At 41.7% G+C, this 24,996-nt stretch overlaps 1 long non-coding RNA gene across 1 annotated transcript; it reads right to left on the reverse strand.

Moving 5' to 3' along the window:
- Positions 1-6,482: 6,482 nt before the first annotated feature.
- Positions 6,483-24,316, reverse strand: LOC308290507. Its single transcript, XR_013962292.1, has 3 exons — positions 24,179-24,316; positions 20,625-20,756; positions 6,483-8,460 (listed from the first exon to the last, which is right to left on the reverse strand). It is a non-coding gene; the product is annotated as an uncharacterized lncRNA (long non-coding RNA).
- Positions 24,317-24,996: the final 680 nt, after the last annotated feature.

A 24,996-nucleotide genomic window follows, 5' to 3' on the forward strand; every position in this document is an offset into this window, starting at 1 on the left:
GTGGCATAGCAGAACCGCAACAGGGCAAACGGTTTGCTACCCTCACCAAATGTGACTGGCTGATGTACAATACAGTCTAAATGTCTATACCCTCACCAAATGTGACTGGCTGATGTACAATGCAGTCTAAATGTCTATTCTAATCTAATCTAATACTTTTGTACTTTCACTCACTGGACTGGACAATGAGGTAAGGTAGGACCCGAGACAAACATAGCGAAAATAGCTGATCTACAAGCTCTCAACGCATTGTGCTGCGAGAGCTTGTAGATCAGCTATTTTCGGAGTTGCACAACCCAGCACTCTTTAGCTAGTGGAGATGTGGTGTAACAACATGATTCGTAAATAAATTTGTTCAACTCAAAATGCTGTGTTCAAGTTCAGGAGACTTCGGAAAAAAGTAATACACCTGAATGCTGAGTTGTTTCCAATAATTGGTGTTAATAAAATGTTGCTTTGGCTCCCAGTGTGGCTATGCACCTTATTGTCTCTTTAAGATCCTTCTGCCGTGGGCCGGCAGAAGACTTAGGTGTGCGTAGCATTCCTGTGCACATCCTCATCATCCATCTACTACTACAATTCTTTGTTATCCTATGTTAAGGCCCAACAATACTATCCTGTTCAGAAATATTAAGGCCATGTTATTTAATGTTAAAGCAATTTTACTGTTGCTGTTTTTCCTGGGTAATTGTTTAATCAATCAGTAAAGTTCAGTACTCACTAATAGGTAGGTTAAAACACAGTTTGCTTTGACACATGAAGATATGGTCATCTGGTGTGACACTAAGTCATCTGGTGTGACATTCCAAATAGTGAGAAATCATACCTTTATTAATGATGAAACCGAAAAAATGTGTATGGTTTACATAGAAAATAGTATCAGGAAGAGTCACAAATATTTGTGTAATTTTAAAGAAAGTTTTTGTCAGAATAAAATTAAAATATGTTGAAAGATCGACAACATGGGCCTCACACAGAGTGTTGATTATGAAAAAAATATACAGATTCAATTAATTTTCACAAAACTATAGTGGATCACAGGTTAGTTATGATAAAGGACTTTGATAAAGTGAGTAACTTAAGAAAGGTGTACTCCATTTTCATTTTATGAACAATTATTGTCATGTCACACCAGATGACGGTTTTAGGCACAAGTACAACAAACTGCTCAATAAAGTCTGATTCCAATAAAATATCTAAAAACAAAATGTGTTTCCATAAAGTTGAGAGTGAGTAGAACAAAAGTAAATAATTTTTATGCCTGCTATTTAAAGTTTTTTAAAAAACATGTTTTTTGGGGCGTCACGTCACTGACCCACGTCTGTGCAAGCTGAAGATGGCTGATCTACAAGCTTACAACTAATCACATCACAATGCGTTGAATGAAGAAGTGTGGAATTAATTTAGAAATAGAAAGTAATAATATTGTGATCTGGAGGTTTCTGCCTGATAGCAACGGTATGTAGGTTTGACAGTGGATCTTTTCACAACAGATATACTATACGGCGCGTCAAAACATTATTTTCAATTAACTAACCACACCGGCGGCGTCAGACTCGCACAGGCGTGGGTCTGCGGCCTCGCCCGCCACGCCGATACGACGCTGTTCTATTTTTCTAGCGTTGCCACGCGTTGAAAATGTTCTCCCCACCGGGGGAAATGTTGGCGTCCGGTGTGTGTGTCCCTTTGTATGCAGACCGTGGCAGTGTGGTTGCCATGTATGTGTGTGTGTGTGTGTGTGTGTGTGTTTGAATATCTTGCGATAATTTCACAAAACTTGCAAACCGCTCTCCTCTCCTCATCAGTGTTCTGTCTCCTCTCTCTCTCTCTCTCTCCCTCTCTCATCGTAGCTTTGCACTGCTCAGTGTAGCCTAGGCATCTGACAGCCTCATGTTGGTCGAGACACCCTTGGTTCAGGATGCTGCTGTCTCTGGTCATGGGGATGCCGTTCAGTTGCCTCTGAGGCCCAACCTGCGTTCGCAGGTTCAGGGAAGCCTGTGGCACCCCGATCGCCTCCAGCCTTTCTACATCTCTGGCTGCATATCTGTCTGTGTGTCTTCATCTCAATATGCCCAAATATGGATGACTGGTGTCATAGTAGTGACAGATAATAGATTTTTTCTGTAATGTCATTAGCTATTCCATATAATGATGTCATCAAGGAATGACATCACAACCTCATCATCGAATCCAATATAATTGTACTTTTAAATATTTTTTATTATACAACACAATGCCATTCAGCAGGTTTTAGCGACAAATTAGCCTACCTTCTAACAACCTCTATTGTAAATTAGTTGAACTGATTTGCAGTGTTGCTGGTGTGTGAAATGATTCACTGGACGATACATCTGAAAGGAGGACCTAAAGAGTTCTGCCATGCTGCTGTGGCAGTCGGACACAAGCTGTACTCATTTGGAGAATACAACAACTACCAGAACAACAGGGATCAGATTGAAGTCCACATCTTCAACACATTGTCTTTGTGTTGTTGGAGGAAGTTGCCCCCAGTGACAGATGGAAGAGGACAAAGTCCCATTGAGGTTCCCTCCGTGCGCCTTGGCCACACAGCTGTGCTGGTAGAAGAGACTGTCTACATCTGGGGAGGATCCTATCCTTACTGCAATGTGCTTTATGCCTTTGATGTCAACAACCACAGCTGATTCAAACCCAATATTTCTGGGACTATTCCAGAAGCAAAGAGGTTCCACTCAGCCTGTGTCCTGGAGAAGGTCATGTATGTGTAGGAAGGAGACACCCAGCTGACTGGATGTACTAATTAGGGATGTCACTAACGGTTTATCCAGTAACCGGTTAGCCGTCAGCATTAACCGGTTAATTAACGGTTTTTAATTATTATTATTTTTATAATTTTTTTAATCTTTTTTTCTTTTTTTACCCAAAATTGTATATGTAAGTACACAGAATTAACGTTGGTAGACGAATGGTAGACATTTAGTTATGCTCCTTTGAAAGACAAACAAAAAAGCCGGATTTAACAATAAAAATAAATTGTTCTAGGCTTAATCGTCAATAAACAACAAGCATCGCATCGTAATCTGGGCGTTTCAACAAGTGGTCGGCGGCGGTGCCTATATTCTGCCTTTCTAACAAACAAGCTCTAGCCTAGGCTGAGCATTTATGATTTTTATTGAGAACCATCAACACGACGACGAGTTCTGTTGTGTATGAGTCTTTTGACTCGCTGCAGAGAAAACTCTTCCGAGATGAAAATGGCAGATCTACAAGCTCACAGCGCGTCGCGCTGCGACTCGTGGCTTGTGATTGAGCATCGCTGTTGCCTCATGCCGCTGCTGTATTTGAGAAAGATACTGTCGTCTACACTCCTTTCCTTTTGAAATGCTCCCAGACCGAAATACCTCTGTTGGCTACGTGTTCTGTTTTGTGTACTCCGACGCTCGTTGTCTCATCCTCCTCCCCGGTCCAAAGATCCCACTGTGTAACACTAAAACAGCTGTCTCTCATTCACTGTTCCATTGGACATGACATAAGACCACTCTCTTGCGCCTCCCAGAGTCTGTTTAACAAAATCACATCTCCATAGCCAAAAACACTGTCCAGGTCCAGGAAAATGCGATCATATTATTATGAAAATTAACCGTGAAATTGAAGGGAAAGCCTCATTGAGATGCAGCATCTTATTTTCAAGAGGGACCCATAAGAACATACAAAAGAACATGAACAGCAGACATACGTACATACAAGACAGAGGTACAGATACATTCTTACACAGATAGCTTGCTCACCGTCACCCACCCACCCCAGCACCCACCACATCAGTTGATGATCAACTAAGTGGCACAGTACAAACACATAAGCAATAATAGTACATACAGGTAAAGTTAATTAGAGTGAGTATGCATGTTAGTCGGAGGCCTTAGGGTTTTTTTCTCTCCTGCTAATCAGTCTAAAAGTGCAAAGTTTTGCACATATGTAGCCCAGGGCATGCTCTAATGATTGAGCTAGGGCGCCCGAGTCTGCGACATTCGGGTCGCCACATCGGCCAAATCAAGTTGGGCTCCCATCGGTTTAGTGATGAAAAGTGATGAGTCATCACTTTACAGAGTTTTGTGGGTGTTTTCTGGAGCTGTGGCGACCCCGAAGGTCGCCGACTCAGGCGCCCTAGCTAAATCATTAGAGCATGCCCTGAGCTACATCTGTGCACAATTTTGCACTTTTAGACTGATTAGCACGAGAAAAAAAAACCCCCTAAGGCCTCCGACTAACATGAATGCTCACCCATACATGCATAATTTTCTCATTTCATTTCTAGCCCAAGGAATGTTTTTTATGCAAAACAAATGTCTGCAATGGATTCAGCATCATGACAAACCCCTAGCTAGACCCCTCAGATCCTACTTAAATACCCAGAAAAAAAAATCTGGGTAGTTTCCTCCTGTATAGAAAGTCGATGAGAGCCCAACTTGATTTGGCCGCTGTGGCGACCCCGAAGGTCGTCGGCTCTAGCTAAATCATTAGAGCAAGCCTTGGGCTACATCTGTGCAAAGTTTTGCGCTTTAAGACAAAATTGCACGAAATTAGCATAAGCTCCCCTTAAATCCCCACACTAGCAGGTGCCTAAGTGGATATGATGATGTAGATTGAACCAAAGGTAGGAGGGGCAATTAAAGTAAATACATTTAAAAATGAAGAGTAACCAATGCAGTTGTCTTCTTGATTTAGGCTGCAGCCAATTGAGCGAGTTGTACATATGGCAGTGATGCGTTCTATATGGACACCTCAGGACAAACCTGCACAGAGAATTGTATAAGACATTAAGAGGCTTAAGATGCGTATATGTGGTGTTCTGGTACACAACATCAGCATAATCAATGATAGGGAGTAGAACTTGAGATATTTTTTTTCTAACTTTAAATGAAAAACAGTTAATTGAACGATAGAGTGAGCTCAGGCAACCATGTGTTTTTTTTTATAATATAGTCAATATGTGGTTTGAAGGTAAGTTCTGGGTCGAGCCAAAGTCCAAGATATTTAAATGAGTCAGCTTTCTCAAGCTGGGAGCCATTTGAGAAATGTATGTGAACACCAAGAGAGCTTGCTTGACTGTGTCTTGTACCGAACATCATACTGCATGACTTCCCCATATTCAACAGAAGTTTATTATTACATAGCCATTTTTGAACACGGTTAAAATCAGATTGTAAGGATGATTGAATTTGCATAACTGGAACAGTATATGACAGTGTCATCAGCATAGAGCTGGACTTTACTATATAAACAGGTGTCAGGTAGATCATTAATAAAGATGGAAAAAAGGAGTGGACCCAGAGTGGAGCCTTGTGGGACACCTTTCTCGACAATCATGTAGTCAGACTGTATACCTTGCAAGGTAACGCACTGACGTCGGTTATGAAGGTAGGCATTGAACCAGAGAAGGGCACTTCGATGTAGACCAATGGAATGGAGTTTATCAAGTAGTAGATAATGGTCAACCACATCGAAGGCTTTGGATAGGTCTATAAATATTGCTCCAGTGAGGCGGTCATTGTTGCCTGTAACTAGGGCTGTCCTCGACGCAGGATTTATCAAGTCGACTCGAGTCGCGGGGGGTTAATCCGATGCGTCGACGAATCGTTTATGTGTAAAAAAAAAAAAAAAAAAAAAAAAAAGTTGTGCTTTAATTTTTATTTTTTTTAAGTTGTGCTTTAATGACTGGAGAGGAGGCGCGACCGCGACGCATTGATAGAGTACCGGTACAACAGCTGTTGTAAACCACATATGATTTGTGGATTCTCTGCTTTGAAAACTGCCTGGTTGTAATGATTTTATGCCTCTCCAAGGCTAAAGGAACAGGGCTAAAGCGCTAGCATGCTAACGATTTAGCCCCGTTCCTTCAGGAGGAAAAACAACACAAAAGTAGGCTAAAGATAAGAATAATGTAACATCACTGTGTCGATGCAGAACGGCACACGGCTGCATCGCAATGCAAGCAAATTGTCGTAATCTAAAACTTTTTAAGAAGTCCTCTACTCCACCGCAGTCCTCCACCACAGAGCCACACTCAGTGGCAGTGAGTGAAAGTGAAAGCGCATCGCGCTGCTGCTTCTTGGTCAGCTTTAACAACTAGAATAACAACACGTCGACGCATTTCCTCTCAAAGCAGTTAACTTCAAAATAAGAGCCGTTTGTTATATGATCAAGGCAACTTTCAAGTCACGTGAACTGGTTTTATTTTTAAATCTAGTTGCAAGCAGTAGGAAGTATGGACTAAATAGGAAGAACATGACAGTCCAGCGCTCTCATACCGCACCGGTGTGATAAAAAATAATATATTTTTGACGGCTTGACTCAAACAATTGGCGTCGATTCCGGAGGCTTAAAACGGCGCGTCGATTCGACGATTTTTAGAGGACAGGCATACCTGTAACCAGATTGAACTGGGGATAGAATGTTGAAGCGATTCAGATACTGCGAAAGCTGATTAAAGATTAGTTTTTCAAAGATTTTTGCAGTGGTACAGATAATAGAAATGGGACGATAGTTATTAGGGTCAGATGGGTCTCCATTCTTGAAGATGGGAGTAACTTTGCCACATTTCCAAATGGATGGGAATGAGCACGTAGTCAGAGACAGATTGAATAAATCTGCAAGGGGATACATTAATGTGTGGGCAGCAAGTTTGATATACTTGGCCTCAAGGCCGTCCGGACCAGCACCACAGCTTTCTTTTAGGTCACAGATCCCACGATAAACATCCAAAGGTTGGATCCTTTTAAAAGAACAAGATCCATTTTGTCACAATGTTTACAGTGGAAGGTTTTTCCTCGTGTGGATATACTCATGTTTCTTTAGAGTACCTAACTGATTGAAACTCTTGTCACAATGTTTACAATGGAAAGGTTTTTCTCTAGTGTGGATACGCTGGTGTATCTTCAGGGTACCTGACTTATTGGAACTTGTGTTACACAGTTTCTACTGGAAAGGTTTTTCTCTTGTATGGATACGCTCATGTGTCTTTAGATTACCTAAATGATTGAAACTTGTCACAATGTTTACATTGGAAAGGTTTTTCGCCTGTATGGATACGCTGATGTGTCTTTAGACTACCTAACCGAGTGAAACTCTTGTCACAATGTTTACAGTGGTAAGGTTTTAATCTTGTGTGGATAAGCTCATGTGTCTTCAGGGTACCTGACTCACTGAAAATGGATACGCTCATAAGTCTTTAGATTACCTAACTGATTGAAACTCGTGTCACAATGTTTACATTGGAAAGGTTTTTCGCCTGTATGGATACGCTGATGTGTCTTTAGACTACCTAACCGAGTGAAACTCTTGTCACAATGTTTACAATGGAAAGGTTTTCCTCCAGTGTGGGTACGCTGGTGTGTCTTTAGTGTAGATGAATGGCTGAAACTCTTTTTACAGATTTTACAATGGAAAGGTTTATACTTGAAAGGTTTTTCTCTTGTGTGGATACGCTCATGTTTCTTTAGACCACCTAACTGATTGAAACTCTTGTCACAATGTTTACAGTGGAAAGGTTTTTCTCCAGTGTGGATACGCTGGTGTATCTTTAGTGTAGATGAATGGCTGACACTCTTGTTACATAATTTACAATGGAAAGGTTTGTTTTCTTGTGTGGATATGCTCATATGTCTTCAGGGTACCCGACTCATTGGAACTCGTGTTACACAGTTTTTACTGGAAAGGTTTTTTCTCTTGTATGGATACGCTCATGTTTCTTTAGATTACCTAAATGATTGAAACTCTTGTCACAATGTTTACATTGGAAAGGTTTTTCGCCTGTATGGATACGCTGATGTGTCTTTAGTGTAGATGAATGGCTGAAACTCTTGTTACAGATTTTACAATGGAAAGGTTTATACTCGAAAGGTTTTTCTCTTGTGTGGATACGCTCATGTTTCTTTAGATTACTTAAGTCACTGAAACTTTTGTAACAATGTTTACAGTGGAAAGGTTTTTCTCCTGTGTGGATACGCTCATGTGACTTTAGCTGACTTAACTGAATGCAACTCTTGCCACAATGTTTACAGTGGTAAGGTTTTAATCTTGTGTGGATAAGCTCATGTGTCTTCAGGGTACCTGACTCACTGAAACTTGTGTTACACAATCTACACTGGAAAGGTTTTTCTCTAGTTTGGACACCTCTACTTGAAAACATCTCCCCCCAATCACTGTCTTCACTGACTTCAGGGTCAGATTCAAGTTTAACTTCAGAGCAGTGTGAAAAGATGTCAGCATCAACTTCACTTTTAACTGCTAGTAATGTCAACATAGATCCATCAAGCTCCTCTGGTCTTTGAAGTATGTCCTCCTGTGCTTTAATGTGTGGAGGCTCTGGTTCCTCCTGTTCCTCTTTAATGTGTGGAGGCTCTGGTTCCTCCTGGAGCAGACTGGAGCTCCTCTCCTGTTTAATAGAATCCTCCTCTTTACACACAACCATGTGCAGGATGTCTAGGAGCAGAAGAAATAGCATGATGGTCAACACAGGATTCTTAAAATGACAAACTTTTTCTCTACCATGTTCCATGTACAAAATGAGCTGTCACCTACTTAAAGGAGTGCCTCGCCACTATTTAATGGCTTTTGTAATCCCATAGTATGATATTCGAAAACATCATAAAAAAACATGCATTTTATTTGGGTGATCCAGTGAGTGATAACGGTGTTTTTTTCGAAACTCCACTCCCTGAGCTCACTCTGACCTCACTTCCTACAGCACCCATAATGCTTTGTGCGAGCAGTGCATCCCCTCTCACGTCTGCTTTAGTTTGTTTGTTGCTGTTGGTTGTAAGTCACATAGTAAGAAGATGGTATGTTATGACCGCAGTGATGCTGAAAGCAGTTGTAGAAGTTTTGAAATGTGTGCAACTGTGTTGGTGAAACAAAATGTCGTTGTTTTATTGTGGTGTGATGACTGAAGCCGAAAGCCCCGGGTGCTGCTGACTGCTGAGAACCAAACTCCATATGCCCAGAGATAACTCGCTATTAGTCGCTAAATGCACTGGACCGGGGCTAAGAGACCACTGTCACTACAACAGCTATGGGACATGCATCTTCAGCTGTGTAGTGAACATTTCACAACAGATGACTTCCACCGAGATGTAATGGCAGAATTGATGGACACAATGCAAAGCTAAGAAAACAAAGACTACAATAAAGGAGAACGTGGTTCCATCTGTATTCCCCCAAATACAGATGGAACCCCCAACAGTGAATGAATAACTGCTGAACTGTCTCTTGTAAAAAGAAGCAGAAAAAGAGGTATGTACTGTATGTTTGGAATTGAAATGCCATTCTACAAATGTATAATGTACAAGCAAAGGTTGCAACTTGATTCATGTTTGTAACACTTATTGTGTTGTCATCTCTTGTCTTAAGAATCATCCATCTAATGGGTGGAGAGGCTTCACATGGTGTATTCTTTCAAGAGGTAAGACTACTGTTAGGCTATTGTTATTGCTATCGATGCTAATCTTTCGCCTGCTGTCACGTCATGCCTTTGAGCTGCATAACTACATAAAATATAATAAAAACATAATTCAATCAAAATACTATATTACTTTGAATGGAAATAACATCATCATAATTTCACTTAAATTTCATTTTAAAACATTTGACTTTCCGTAGCGTCCACACGTCCTGTTCCTGTTACGTAGTTAAATGCGCGCCGACGGCAAATGTCTAAACTAGGTGAACTGATGGCTGGCGAGCAGCAGATAAACAAATTGTTAGTTCTAAAATGATGCAGTCGTGGCTAAAAACGGGAACTCTTTGGCCAAACAGATTTGGCCAATTTGCTTGTGTAGATATGAATAATTATGATGGTGCTGCTCAGGAGGAGTTTCTGTTCTGTAAACCGCTTGAAACCAGAACTACAGCTGAGGACATATTCAATTTACTCAACACGTTCTTTCAAGAGAACGGGCTTGACTGGAAAACATGTGTTGGAGTGTGTACAGACGGTGCCAGGGCTATGACAGGTCGCTACCAAGGAGTTTCAGCACGCATACGTGAGGTGGCCCCGATGACTAAATGGACTCACTGCAGCATACATCGGCAGGCTCTGGCGGTGAAAAGATGCCAGGAGAGCTAAAATCGGTTTTGGACACAGCTTCATTCAACTTCATTAAAGCCTGACCCATGCATTCTCGCCTATTCCATGTTCTCTGTGATGAGATGGGCAGTGAGCATGTTCAGCTGTTGCTCCACACTGAAGTACGGTGGCTGTCAAGAGGGAAGGTACTTACAAGGCTTTTCAAATTGCACAGAGGTACAAACATTTTTAGAGGACAAAAGTTTCCCCATATCTGGTGTTTTTGACGACCATGTATGGCTCACTCAACTGGCAGACTTATCGGATATATTCTCTCGTCTATTAAAACGAGCTATATTCGGGGCTACAGGGGCTCTCCGTCAATGCATGTGACGTGCAAGATAAAATCAACGCTTTTCTGAAAAAGATGCTGTTGTTCGAAATCAAAGTCAAGGCAGGCAATGTTGAATGTTTCCCCACATTGGAGAGCATTCTGTCAGAAAACGACCTATCCCTTGATACTGGAGTGAGGGACAGCATTGTTGCGCACATTGTCGCACTCAGACAACAGTTCCGTGAATATTTCCCTGTGACTGCTGATGATAATGCCTGGATGAGAAACCTGTTCAGCATTGAATCCTCTGAAATGCCCAAGGATCTCACTACTGATGAGCAGGAGAGTTTAATAGAACTATCTTGTGATGAAACACTGCAGCCTGATTTAAAAACACAGTCACTGTTAAACTTTTGGATACAGCAACACAGTATATACCTTGCTCTCTCAGACAAGGCAGGACGAGTTCTCCTTACCTTTGCAACGACATATCTCTGTGAGAAAGGCTTCTCTTCACTGGCCTGCATAAAAACTAAGTACAGAAACAGGATGGATGCAGAGCCAAACCTCAGACTGAAGCTGACAGCGATTAAGCCAGACTTCAGAGGACTCTGTGCGGTCTCACTAGGCATCGGTAAGTTGTCAAACGTTTCTCTTTTAAGCAATATTACACGAGAGGGTGTGCATATAACACGATTAACCTGCACGACAGCCTTACCGCAGGAACGAGCCGACAGGCGAGTTCCGTAGGTAGGGCTGGAGAGGAGGAGCATATGAGAGAAGGAGACGACAAGGAAAGGAGGCGAGGAAAAGATTCTCTAGGTATTATATGTATAATATATAAACCTTGGAGAGGATATATACCTCAAGACTAATATATATATAGATGTATATATTCAATCTATATATATATGTGTGTGTGTGTGTGTGTGTGTGTGTGTGTGTGTGTGTGTGTGTGTGTGTATTAGTGTTGTCACGATACTGGATTTTCAACTTCGATACGATATTTTGAAAAATTTCGATACTCGATACCATTTTCGATACCACGCAACCACGGAGAATTTAGTGCAAAACAATTATTTTTATTTAAAGAAAAATACACAAATAGAAAAATGAACTTTCAACTGTCTGGAAGAAATAACTACACTTTCTTTCACAGTAATATTTTTCTTTCACAGTAACAGTGAGTGCATGGCATGCATTGCACTTGTAAAGTACATATTGAGGTAGTGTGCATATTCAAAAGCCTCAGATTGTCACACTGTAAAGGCACTTTTTTACTGCCCTTGGAAAATAAAAAAAAGTGCAAAAATAAAGCTACTCAGAGCTTTCAGAACCTGCATTTTCAACAAACAAAAACAGTACAAAGAATACTGTAGCTACACAGAGCTTTCAGAATCAGGAGGACCTGCATTTTCAACAAACAAAAACAGTGCAAAAAATACTGTAGCTACTCAGAGCTTTCAGGAGCTGCATTTTCAACAAGTACAGAACATAGTATACTGTAGCTACTCAGCTTTCAGGAGCTGCACTTTCATCAAACAAACAAAAACAGTACAAAAAAATAGCTTCCAGGAGCTGCATTTTCAATAAGTACAAACCATACTGTAGCTACTCTGAACTTTCAGGAGCTGAATTCTCAACAAATACTGTAGCTAGCTAATCAGAGCTTTTTTGGGAGCTGCATTTTCAACAAGTACAAAAATACTGTTGCTAATCAGAGGATTCAGAGCTTTCAGGAGCTTTCAGGTTTTGTGCTATGAACACCAACATATCTATGTGCTCCTCTGTGAGTCGTGCCCTTCTGGGACTGACAATTAGGCCTGATGTGCTAAACACTCGCTCTGATGCTACACTTGAAGCAGAGATGCACAGATATTTCTTAGCTAAGCGGGCAAGGTAAGGCAACATTTTCTCATGTGTTCTCCACCATGAGAGTGGGTCCTCGTTTGCATCGAGTTCCTCCATCTTTTCATAAATTGTGAACTCTTTTTTGAGTCCTACAGCAGCATCCTCCTCTTCTACACCATCTTTACCCTTTTTTTCCCCCTGTATGCTTGACAGCAGTCCCTTCAGATCTGTTTTCTTTTTCTTTGCTGGTGGTGGTTGTGGAGCATCTGGAGAAGGGGGTTGTGTGCTTGTGCTTGGGCCTTGTCCTCCTGTTTGCAGACTTTGCACTGAATTGTCAAGAGATGTTTTTACCTCTTGTTTTCTAGTAACAAAACTGTGCTTGAACCTTGGGTCAAGATACGTGGCTGTGTTCAGCAGCAGCTGCAGACCCCCGTCCTCATATCTTTGCCTGAGATCCGCTCCAATTGCTTCTTTCATTTGACGTTTTAGGTTGCTGTCACTTTCCTCATCTGTCAAAGTATTTAATATCTTCCAACATAGGGGAAGGACAGAGGAGAGAGTGGTATGTTTTGAACCACTAAGGGCATCAGTGTAAGGACTGATGGGGCTCAATACCTCTTGCACAGCCTGAAGAGCTTCAATGTCGTGATCTCTGGGCATGAGGTGCCATTTCTTCCGATCCTCAACTAGGACAGCACAGACTGCTTGTTGCTGCTCTAAGAATCGGTCCACCATTTGATATGACGAGTCCCAGCGTGTGGGCTCATCGTGGATCAGTGTGTGGTCTGGTAGGTTCAAATCCTTTTGTTTTTTCTTCAACTTCCGGAGCAATTTTGGAGACCTGGTGAACGCACAGACAGTTTTTCTTAATCTCGACAGTACCTCAGGCACACGGCCTATATTCAGGCCCTTGTTAACGGCAAGGTGGAGGTTGTGCCCAAAGCAGGGGACCCATGTGAATGCCTCAAATGCCTTCTTGTTGTTTGAGGCATTATCAGTAGTAATACCAGACATATTTGATATGTCCAGCTTCCATGTTTCACAGACCATCTCCTCCAATGCCTCCCTCAAGTTGTCCCCTGTGTGATCCGAGTGCATCCCAGCACAGCCCAAACACCAGCTCTTCATGTTCCAGGAGTCAGTTATAAACTGTAGAGTTAGTGCCATGAAACAGGATAAGGCCCTGCTGGTCCATAGGTCAGTGGTGCATGAAAAGAAGGGACTGCCCATAAGACTGTCTAGGATTTCTGTTTTTATTTCATTGTAGAGCGCAGGGATTTCTGTGTCCATGAAATAATTACGTGAGGGAAGGGAATATCTGTGATTTAACTGTTTGAGAAGCTGTTGGAATCCAGGTTTCTCAACAGTATAAATAGGGACCTGATCTATACAAATGTAGGTTGCTACAGCTCTGTTCAGCCTCTTGGCTTCACGTGAGTTGGCATCATACTTGGTCTGTTGTTCTATGGCATCTGTTATTTTAGGCTGTGACTGTGTTGGTCTGGCTGCAGCATGTTGAGCTTCAGTCTGCTCAGCTTCTCTCTGGTGCTAAAAGAGAGAGAATATATTTTTTAGACTTTTATAAACATTTTTTTTTCTCTTTGAATTAGGCCTTTAAAATTACTATTATCTTATCAATTAATCGATAAATTAAGAAATAAACCAAAGTATACATAAAAGTAAAGTAGTGAAGCACAACAGCATTAATTTCTGACCATAGTCAACTGTATATACAGTTTGTTTAATTTGTCATTTTAGTATTAACTCTCCCCACGCTTTGAACGATAACGCTCGCCCCATTTTTTACAGAAACTCGATGCCAATACGGCGCTCGTTCGGTTCGTTCGTCTGATGACTGTAAGCTGATGAGGGGTCGCGTGGCCGTTTACTGTAAACACATTTTCCGCTGTGATGGTGTAAAAAATCCATTATGCGTTAGATCAACGGAGAACAATTCACTTCCTTGTTGATTTCCTCTGGCCCGGAGGCTCTGTAGCCAGTGACTGCTCTGAATGTACGGCAACACATAGCAGGACAATTCACATTCATTCTCGCATGACGCCGCCCTCTGCTGCCTGGCAGACCAAAGTGCACTATTGCACAACCAAAAAATAAATAAATAAATAAATAAATGTCTGTCTGTCTATCTACTATAACGTCGCAAAGGTAAGCCGCTTTTTGATGGCGCCAGACCCAATAAATAAATAAATAATCTGGCAGTAGGAGAGTTAAAGTATTAAAAAGTCCTCAAATTGTCACTTTAAACAAAACTTTGTTGGTCTGTTTACTGTTGAGACCCCCTGGGGGTCCCAACCCACAGGTTGATAACCACTTGGTTACAGCGTTAGCGAGGTCCGTACCAACGGCATCAGCTTGGTTTCTAATCACATATTAACCCATGCATCCGGTCTAAAGCCCGCCTACTCAAACTGGTTCCACTCCCTCCCAAACACATGCAAACTAATAATCTTTTCCGTATCCTCTCCAGACCGGATATGCATAATGCAACAGCTATTGGTGGTTAGCTTTAAGCAACAGCTATTGCTAACAGGACAACAACGCAACAGGTTTACTGGGCTCGCGGGCCGAGTTTAATGCCAAGTTATACTGTTACCAACCTCTTTTAATTGTTTGTATAGATCAGGGTGTCTGTCCTGGAGATGCTTCGCCAGGTTGCTCGTGTTGGCTCCTTTGCACGGAACGTTTCTGTAGCATCTCCTGCAGATTGGCTTGGAGCTGTCCTTTGCCCTTCCGTGATCATCCGATTCAAAACCAAAGTATTTCCACACTTCACTCCTGGCGTTTTGTTTTTCGACCAACGTGGGTCGTTGTGGTTGTTGCGCAGATGCCATCGTGTGCCTTTAGCAGCGAGTAGTAGCAACGATACGCAGCAATATGTCCCGCGGCGGCAACATTAAACAGTGCAGTCTGCAGTGTGTACTAGTAGAGGGGAGGGGCCGAGGGGCTGCATGCAGCACGTTGTTTGTGTGTACACTGGGCTGGCGCATGTGTGTCTGTCTGCTCCTCTGTCTGAAGTCAACCAACGAGAGCCGTACCGAACTGTAAAACGTAATATCGATACTACCGGTACTACGGGAAAGCCGTATCGTACCGAATGCATTTTTTTAGTATCGATATTTATCGATATACCGATATTTTTGACAACACTAGTGTGTATATATATCAGTGATAGTGTTGTAGTACTCGAGTCAATGACTCGTCTCGAGTCAGGACTCGAGTCCAATTTTTCATTGACTCGGTCTCGTCTCGGTCTCGCCCTCAATTTGACTTGGACTCGTCTCGGTCTCGGACCATTTGACTCGGGACTCGCCCCCCGCCGAGTCCACTCGAGTCAAGTCAAGTCAGTACAATGCAAAGGAAGAAATGTATATCCATATGTTGAGGAGCCCATTAACGTTAACATTAAGAGCGTTAAGTAATGCAGCATAGGCTATCTGACGCGCATCTGATAAGCACACGCACTACTGTAGCACGCACGCACACACACACACACACACGCACACACACACACTGAGCCCCTGCAGCGGCAGCCAGCAGACAACACTGAACACAGTCCACTTTACTTTTCTTTTCTCCTACCTGCAGTATATCCTTGTGTTGTGTTCCAAATAAATAATTCCATAGTGTAGTAAACAGCTTCCAAACACGACGTTATGTGTAGTTTAAATCATCCACGCGCACTGCTGGATTAAGATGCAACGTCTTGTTTTCTTTCCAGCTGTAAACTATTAATACTCGTTAAGCAAGCCTCGTCCGAAAGTTTAACAAAGTAGGCTACACTGATTAACAGAGAGAAGTGTAACGTTTTAAGTCCCCCTAGAGAGGTTGAGACAAATCAAAACAACAGTGACATGGGGTATTTTTTTGCATTGTTTGACAGGCATCAGACTAAAATGACATATTGGTATTTATCACCTTAAATAATGAAATGCAAACAGGCATGTAATGTGTTTGAATGGGGAAACTAATAATTTATTTTTGGTCAAAATAAAATAGTTTTTCATTAAGATAACATTTTGTTTAATAAGTTTTGCCATAATCATGCAGCTCTATTACAACGACAGAGCTAAAACAGCAATGTTTAAAATGTTATAGCCTAGACTACATTAGTATAATTATTTTGTAATTAATATTATTTTTTTAATATCATGACATTAGACTGGATAATCATCGCCTGTGATTTGGGATATTGTACTAGAGTATAAGTCTTATTTGTACTATTATATTGGCACTCAAAAGTAGGCCTACCTGTTCTCTGCCTGGGGGAAACATTTTCATTGGAGCAACTCTAATGTCTGTTTGGGAAAAATGGTAGCGGCAGTAACTAGTTAATACCTTTAAGTAAGGAATACTTTTTAAAAGTAACCTTCCCAACCCTGGTACTAATTTAGAGAGAGACTGAACATAAATGAATCCATCATTCACCATATGTGATTGATGTCATTATGTAAAAACGAGCAGACATTTACAATTGCATTTGGCTCACAACATCACATTCAGCAATGGAGTAGCCTACTGTAAAATGCCCTCAAACCTAAGGTGCCGGCTACATGGAGCTGGATATTTTGGCTGTGAACCGGCATCAAACGCTTAGCCGGAATCGGGTCGCGGGGGTAACAGTTCCAACTGAGACCTCCAGATTTCCTTATCCCGAGCAACTTCCTCCACTCCCTCAGGGAGTATACCGAGGCGTTCCCAAGCCAGTTTGGAGATATGATCCCTCCATCTGGTCTAAACCACAGCAACCAAAGGTAATTTGAGGAGACCTATTATTGTTTTAATAAAGAACCTAAAAAAAAAAAAAAAAAAAAGAAAAAACGGGTTTTGGGGACTCGATTCAGTCTCGCCTCCCGTCAGACTCGGACTCGACTCGGACTCGACTCCCGTCGGTCTCGGACTCGACTCGGACTCGGCCCCCTCCCAGGGGGTCATGACTCGGACTCGACTCGGACTCGAACCTCATATGACTTGGACTTGACTTGGACTCGCTTTAGGTGGACTCGACTACAACACTAATCAGTGATGTTAATAGGTTTTTAATGTAATGAGTTTCGGATGAGTCCCAGGGATATTTTATGGGTCCCACAAAAATTCAACGCGTCATGTCATTTTTGACAAAGTGCAGCATTTAACTTGAATTGGTTATTATATCGTTATGTTCATCTTACGTAGAAATGTGTCTGAAAGAAATGAACCACAATTCCAAATCTTACAATTTAATACTTCCAAATAGTCATGTGACGGTTTGATTTTTTTAATACCGAACCGGTAATATCAGATGTTGACCACTTGGGGGCGCAGATAGAAGCATTTACCGAGTCTTCATAATGAACAGCCACCTGTTATTTTATATACATCGATAATATATGGATCTTCTCAGAGAGATGATGTCTCGTGTTTGTACTGTTACTGCTTCTATGGAATGGGGGAAATGCTCTCTGCCGTGCTTATGTTTGCTCTGCTGTACAGAGAACCAGTGGACTGGGTCAAAAACAGTGGATTGGGGTTGCTTGTAGATCGGCTTTTTTGTTTTGAACGGTTGATCATACCTATGGATGCAGGAGGGCAAGGCACAGGCGGCCGCGGTGGTCCGCTGCCCCGGCGGACCACCAAAGGGACGGCGCCGCCACGAAAACACTATAATCAATCAAACAGTTAGGCAGCCTAGGCTACATACATACTGTCTCAGATAGCATACATGCTAGGCTAGCTTGCTTCCTCCGTGTTGTAGTTGAGCCAATAAAGGTTATTTGACCATGTTCACCACGACGTTAATCGTCGCTATTGTTGTAAAGACGCAATGAAGACCTGTGTGGCTTCTAACACGGTGTCCAATGTCCACCACATCTATAAACAATAGCGTGTGTATCCAGTTGTTATTGAATGAAGAGGATGAAGAGAGGACAGGGGGAGAGGAGGCGGGTCGCTGTCTGAGCAGTGAGCAGTGAGCTGCAGTGTAGAGACGTCATGTTTCTGCGCCGTGCCCTGCCATACACGTTCTGTGGGGGAACCCTTTTTGGTGTATCACCTAACACGCTGTGCCACTATGGTCAGAGAGCGGCCCGGTGCTACGCTAAAGGCACCCATTGAATTCTGTGACCATGCACGGACACACAAAATGGCGTTCAAAACACACTGTCGTTAGTTCTATCGTCTGTTTTAAGACTTTCTACGCGGATTTCATTTGTGTTAACATAGCGTAAAGTAGCATGCCTTCACCCATGAACAATGGTGGCGTCTGTGGACTTTAAAAAAAAAGAAAAAAAATCGCGACGTGGTAAATTATTTTAACGTGGACTAGAGGTCTTCGGACCTGCCCGAGATCCGAAATTACCCGCGATCCGAACCGCCCCGAGCCGGGTAACGGGCCGTTTTCGAGCTTTTACCGCGGGGCGGGCCGGGGCCGGGGCCGTCTGCCCCGGTTCCCCGGGTATCTCCTGTTACCCGAGTGGAGCCGAGACAGGCCGAGATTGAAGTGAAAGCGAACGCAACAACTGCACCAAATAGATAACGCCACACGAAGGCACTAAAGATGCAGCATGTAATCTGTTGCATTGGTTGTGAGAACTGAGAAGTATAACTCACTCAGTCACAACAACACAGACTGTATCAGTTGGATTGTTATTATTATCAAAGATATTAACGTAACGTTTTGGTTAACGGTTTACAATGGAGTTGTCATTGCGTGTTGTCATGCTCTGCAGAGCAAAATGGACACTCAAAGCAGAAAGATATAATGAACAACACATGCGACAGAAAACGATAGCATTAGCATTGGCTAGCCAAAGAAGAAGGAATAAAAACATGGATTTATTTGTATTTACAAACTGTCCGCATTGACTTACTGGTCTGGGAAAAGATCATCTTTTGGCGAGAGGCACAGCGCCGCTGACAGCAACAGCAGCACCGTGGCGACGTTAGGTAAGAAATATGTCTGATACAACTCTTAATATAATAACGTTGGCATTCTTTCATTTCGGGGCGACAGGTTCGGGTCTCGGATCTCCCGTTCTGCTCGGGTTTCGGATCCAATTTTTCTAATAACAGGCGGGGCCGTTCGGATCGGATCCATCACGTCTCGGGGCTGATCGGGTAACGGTTCTCAAATTCCAAATGATAGACGGGGCCATATGGGTCCGGGTCCATTTCCCCCGGGTCCTTTTGGGTTCGGGTAGTTCAAATTGGACCCGTGAAGACCTCTAACGTGGACTCCAATGGAGGCGATGCGTCCGTGGGACCCCAAGACAATGACGTGAATGCGTCTCTAGGCAACGTGAATGCGTCAGAGACGCGGAACGCGCACGTAATGACGTCACTGATATATATATATATATATATATATATATATATATATACCTGGAGAGGTAGTCTCCAGTTATATGAGGAGAGTAGAGGAAGAGGGGAGGAGAGGAGGAGTGGATATATATCTCTAGACTACCTATCCAGTAATATATATCTATATATGCATAAATACCTGGACGGAGAGAAGATATATATATATATATATATATATATATATATACACGAGAGGAGGAGCAGATGAGAGAAGGAGACGACAAGGAAAGGAGGAGAAGAAAAGAGTCTCTAGGTAAATATTCAATATATATATATATATATATATATATATATATATATATATATATATATATATATATATATATATATATATAGGTATATATCCAGTCTATATATATATATATATATATATATATATATATATATATATATATATGCCTTGATAAAAGGCGCAAGTTTGCTCCTCGTTAGAGGTGCAGTCTTGTTTTCAATGTGTTTAAATGAATATTCACAGTTGGTGTGTGTGTGTGTGTGTGTTTATTGTTTTCACTTGCTGTGTTCAGTAGTAGTTCAGTAGTGTGTTAAAGTACAGTTAAAGTGACAGTTTTTAACATATTTTTGCTGAGATCTGAGAAATAAATATTTTTATTAGGAATACATTTGCCTCCTGTGTGAACTGTACATAGCAGTATTATGGGGTTGGTAGGAAGTCTTCGGCTCTTCGCTACTGTTTTTTAACATGAATTTATAATGGTGGTACATGGAGAGAAATACTGGTAGGTGGTACTTGGGGTAAAAGGTTTGAGAACCACTGGTATAGTGTATAGTAAGTGAATGAGACACAAACTTTCAGCAGCTGTCAAAAATTCCCCTACGGATTTTGCAAATGGAATCATGGATTTTCTGATTTGTTATACTCTGAAGTCTCCAAAAATATATAGTTTTCATAATCCCCCGAAAATTTTAACCAAATTACACAAGCGACTTGACTAACAAGTTTGACTTGTTTGCGTGGTTATCGTATTGAGACAAATATTGTGACAGACAGATATGAAGGAAAGGAGAGCACATGAAACTTACTGAGATGTGGGTGGTCTTCAGGTTCCTCCTGTTTAATAGAAATGTCTTCAGGTTCCTCCTGTTTAATAGAAATGTCCCTGGCTGAGTCTGGAGAGTTCATCTTCACCTGCAGTCTGGACTGCACACACTGCTCTGAAATGAAGCAATTGAACAATAATATGTTATTATTCTCATCAAGTGTTAAAATTATATTTTTATGTGGACACATCCACCAGTTCATTAAGTACACCTCGTTGGCACCTTAGCAGCACCCACCTGACCCAGCAAAATGTATAGCATCAAAATCAGTGTAACCAATTTAAGTCTATAATACATAGGTGATGTGAAAATAGCAGATCTACAAGGTATTGAATAATAATGCATCCAGATGAGAAACACTGTGAGCTAGATCAGTGGTTCTCAACCTATTCAGGCCGCGACCCCCAAACTAATCATATTTTAACTGGGGGGTCCCCAGTCCCACCCTGATGAGCACTAAGAGTTGATGCATTACATTTTGTATATCACGGTTCTATTGTGAAAATAGCAGATCTACATGCTCACAACGCCCCAAAACTTAATTTCTGACTCTAATATTTCACAATTTCGGCAAATGTTCAATTTGTCATTTCAGAATCAGAGGTATTAAAAAGTCCTTAAATTGTCACGTTAGAAATGTGCAGATACCCTCTATACACTTAATCTTTATGTTGGTTTGTTTTCTGTTTAGTGAGAAAACAACATTCCACATGAAGTTAATCATTAGGGGACCACCCAAATACATGCATACATACATACATACATACATACATACATACATACATACATACATATATACATACATAAAAATAAAAATCACACCTGTGTGAACTGAGCGGTGGAGGCCTGCGCACCTTGAGGTACATGCAGGGGTTGAGGTATATGTAGTAGAAGTAAAACTATTGGAAATACTCAAGTACAAATACCTTAAAATGATAGAATCCAACTCTTAAAAAGGGTAGTGAAATGTGTATGTGCGTGCGTGCGTGCGTGCGTGCGTGCGTGCGTGCATGCGTGTGTCTCTGGTCTCTTCTGCGCTTGTGTTGACCTCAATGACCACTGACCGATTGACCCCTTGCTGCCTTGCTGTGGTATGCTGTTGTGTGTGTGTGTGTGTGTGTGTGTGTGTACCTAGTGGTCAGGAGAGGTATTGCAGGCTACAGACAGACAAAGTCACACATGGACGTTTCAAAACAGAGGAGCGGCTCCACCGCTCAATAATAATAATAATTTGGGGACCCCCCTGCAGGGTTTCCTGCAGGAAAAAGTCTTGACCAGGGGGGGATCTCGCGCCCGCGCGAAGCGCGGGCGCCGAATTTTTTTGATAATTAATTAATTAATTCCAGTAATTAATTCACTTAATTTTTAATATTAATTCTTATTTTTGCCCTCAAAATAATAAGAGAACATTTATCATTTTTGGCCTAAAGAAGTAAAGAGAAGTGTCTTAATTATTTTCAAGGTATTTGTACTTTACTTGTCTATTTCCAGTTTTCAGTATTTTGATTCCTTCTACTCCACCACAATTTCGGATCCAAATATTGTACCTTTACTCCACTACAAAAACATACATTTTATTTGCATAGACCTGATTGCTTGTTTCTCTCACAAACAAAACATGGCAACGCTGAGCAAAGTTAGACGGTCGGAGTTGGAGATGTGTTTATCTTAACACACAAACACTTGCAAGCAGGCTGGACACACATGCAGCTCAGTAACGTGTGGATATGTGTCGCTGTTGGGAGGAAACGTCGGAAAAGCAGTGTTGATCACCAGCCCAGGAGTTTGTTCTGACTCTTTGAAAACAAAGACACACACGCGCCTCTCTACCTAGCGCTACTCCTGTGCCTGTTTTGGGGGATTGAGAAAACTCACAGCTAAAGACTAGTTTCTCCATAACAGTCACTTCATGTTCGCACAATGAGGCATGTCGCTTTACGGGTTGCATTGCGCGATTTTGAATTAGTTGCAGGCAGTTGAGCGCTCATCGCGTCCGGATGCACGTCTTTTTTTTGCATAATGTGAGCCTGTAGATTAGCGGTTTTCATCAAGCTCACACGCCAGCAAGCCTGCACTGCACAACGTTCGTACGGGAGGGACTGGGGGGGAGAGAGAGAGAGAGCGAGAGAGAGAAACGGAACACTATTGCCCCGTTCAAGTAGGCTAAAGAAACATATCCAATGTTAATGCAGGCAGCATGTAGGATCCGCATTTGCAAACTGTTGACTCGCTGGGAGGTGAAGATGATGAAAACTTTTTGTTGTGGTTCTCATCTGGCATCGCGTCCCATCGGACACATAGCGGCACTGTTAGCATGTCGGCTAATAATATAGCTCTCCCTCTCTCTGCAAGTGTGTGTGTGTGTGTGTGTGTGTCTAATGACGACGACGTGAAGTCTCTTTGCAAAAAAGGGGTATGGTGTATGCTCTGCACGCTGCAGCCATACAGCACAGCACAAAAGAATAAAAAATAACAACTATGTAACACAAATCTATCTGGTGTTAATGTGCGCTGATAGACAGCGCAGCGAGGCAGGATGCATGCACATTCTTGAACACATTCCAGAGCCGTGTCGCCTGCCTGTACGCTTTTAGGAGGAATTTTGCATCATTTTCCCTGGACGTCTGGCCGGGCGGGGGCGATATCAGACCGGGCGGGGCGCCCGGCCTATATAACGGTGGCGGAAACCCTGCCCTGGGGGTCCCGACCCACAGGTCACTAAGCTAGATCAGTGGTTATTACAACTTATACATTGAACTGGACGATAATGGGATGAACAAGTACAACATGGTTCTTGCAGTGTTATCGTTCAGGTTGTTGAGTGCATCATTTCTGGTAATGTCTGTTTTCTTGTGCAAGTTATAATCTAATCTTGTACAAAACTGTTTCAGCCATTCGTTTAACCCTGATGTAAAATTGTGATTTAACCATGAACAGTATATATTATAGTAAAAAATAAAATAAAAAATAAGGAGAATAATGTGTAGGGAAACTATTCCCAATGCCATGAATTACCTGGATGGATCATTCTAAGTCTGCTGACACATTAAAGCATAACATGACAGGAGCTCAGCTCTAACTTCACTTGGCAATCAATTCAAATTAACATTACGGTGGACAAAGTAAATATCCTAGTAATTTACAAGCTACCTCGTTTGAACCTCCAGTTGCTTAAATTACGGAGATTATAGATTAATCATTACAGTATGGAGATTAATAATTACAGTATATGAATATATTAATCATTGCGATGCTGTAAATTAAACATTGTTTCAACAATAGGGTTACAATGATAATAGTGACGTCAACAACAACATGCAACAAAACAATGTATATAAAAATATCTTGCTGCTGCTGATATGGAGCTATTGTTGTTGTTTGTGTTTACTATCACTTTATAACAAGCTAGCAGCTAAGAGTAATTAGATTTATGTTCCAACTTAAATGATAAGTTAATAAAGACAAAGAGATAAAACAAGACATTAATCTTCAGTGAAGAAATAGACGAAACACAACGTGAACTAGTTCATCTTTACCTGCTGTGTTTCAGTGGTTGAGCTGCTGATAAACGTCCTCCTGCTGCTTAACGACGACACTGTTCTGAAACGACACGTTTTAGTTTCTTTGTATTTTACTTTGATATAAATCTATGATGTTTATAACGTCAACAACAGTCAATCGCCATGTTGTTTTCACTACTGCTGCATTGTGGGTAATGTTGTTCTTCTGACCACTTTGTCTTGAACGCCAGTTGGTGTGTTGCTGCCCCCTGCTGTCGGCTGGTAACAGTACTATAATGCAACGGTTTCTAACCGTCAGCATGGTCAGAAGTTGTATGGAAAATGGGGATCAATAGCCAATTTAAATCGGTAAAAACGTGTTATTGCACTTTGAAGTACACCAGTATAAGCAATTTAAAAATACACACGTCGTAAATGTATTATTTTAATTAAATGTACGCTCTTTACAAACATTAAAATAACTGACATCTTATTTTGAAGGTCTTATATTCGCCTGCTCTTACACCGGAAGTCCTATATTCGCCAATTTCACGCTGCTGAAAAATTCATCGTTCAAAAAAAAAATTTGCCTCAGCAGGGATACTCTTATTCTGAAGAGAATAGTCTGTATTCGCCAGCCTATATTCGCCAGTTTCACATAGACGTGAAAACAACATGGCGATTGACTGTTGTTGACATTTTAAAACATCATAGATTTATATCAAAGTAAAATACAAAGAAACTAAAACGTGTCGTTTCAGAACAGTGTCGTCGTTAAGCAGCAGGAGGACGTTTATCAGCAGCTCAACCACTGAAACACAGCAGGTAAAGATGAACTAGTTCACGCTGTGTTT

Source organism: Nannobrachium achirus (assembly GCF_963921795.1).
Source record: "Nannobrachium achirus genome assembly, chromosome: 8".
Classification (NCBI taxonomy): domain Eukaryota; kingdom Metazoa; phylum Chordata; class Actinopteri; order Myctophiformes; family Myctophidae; genus Nannobrachium; species Nannobrachium achirus.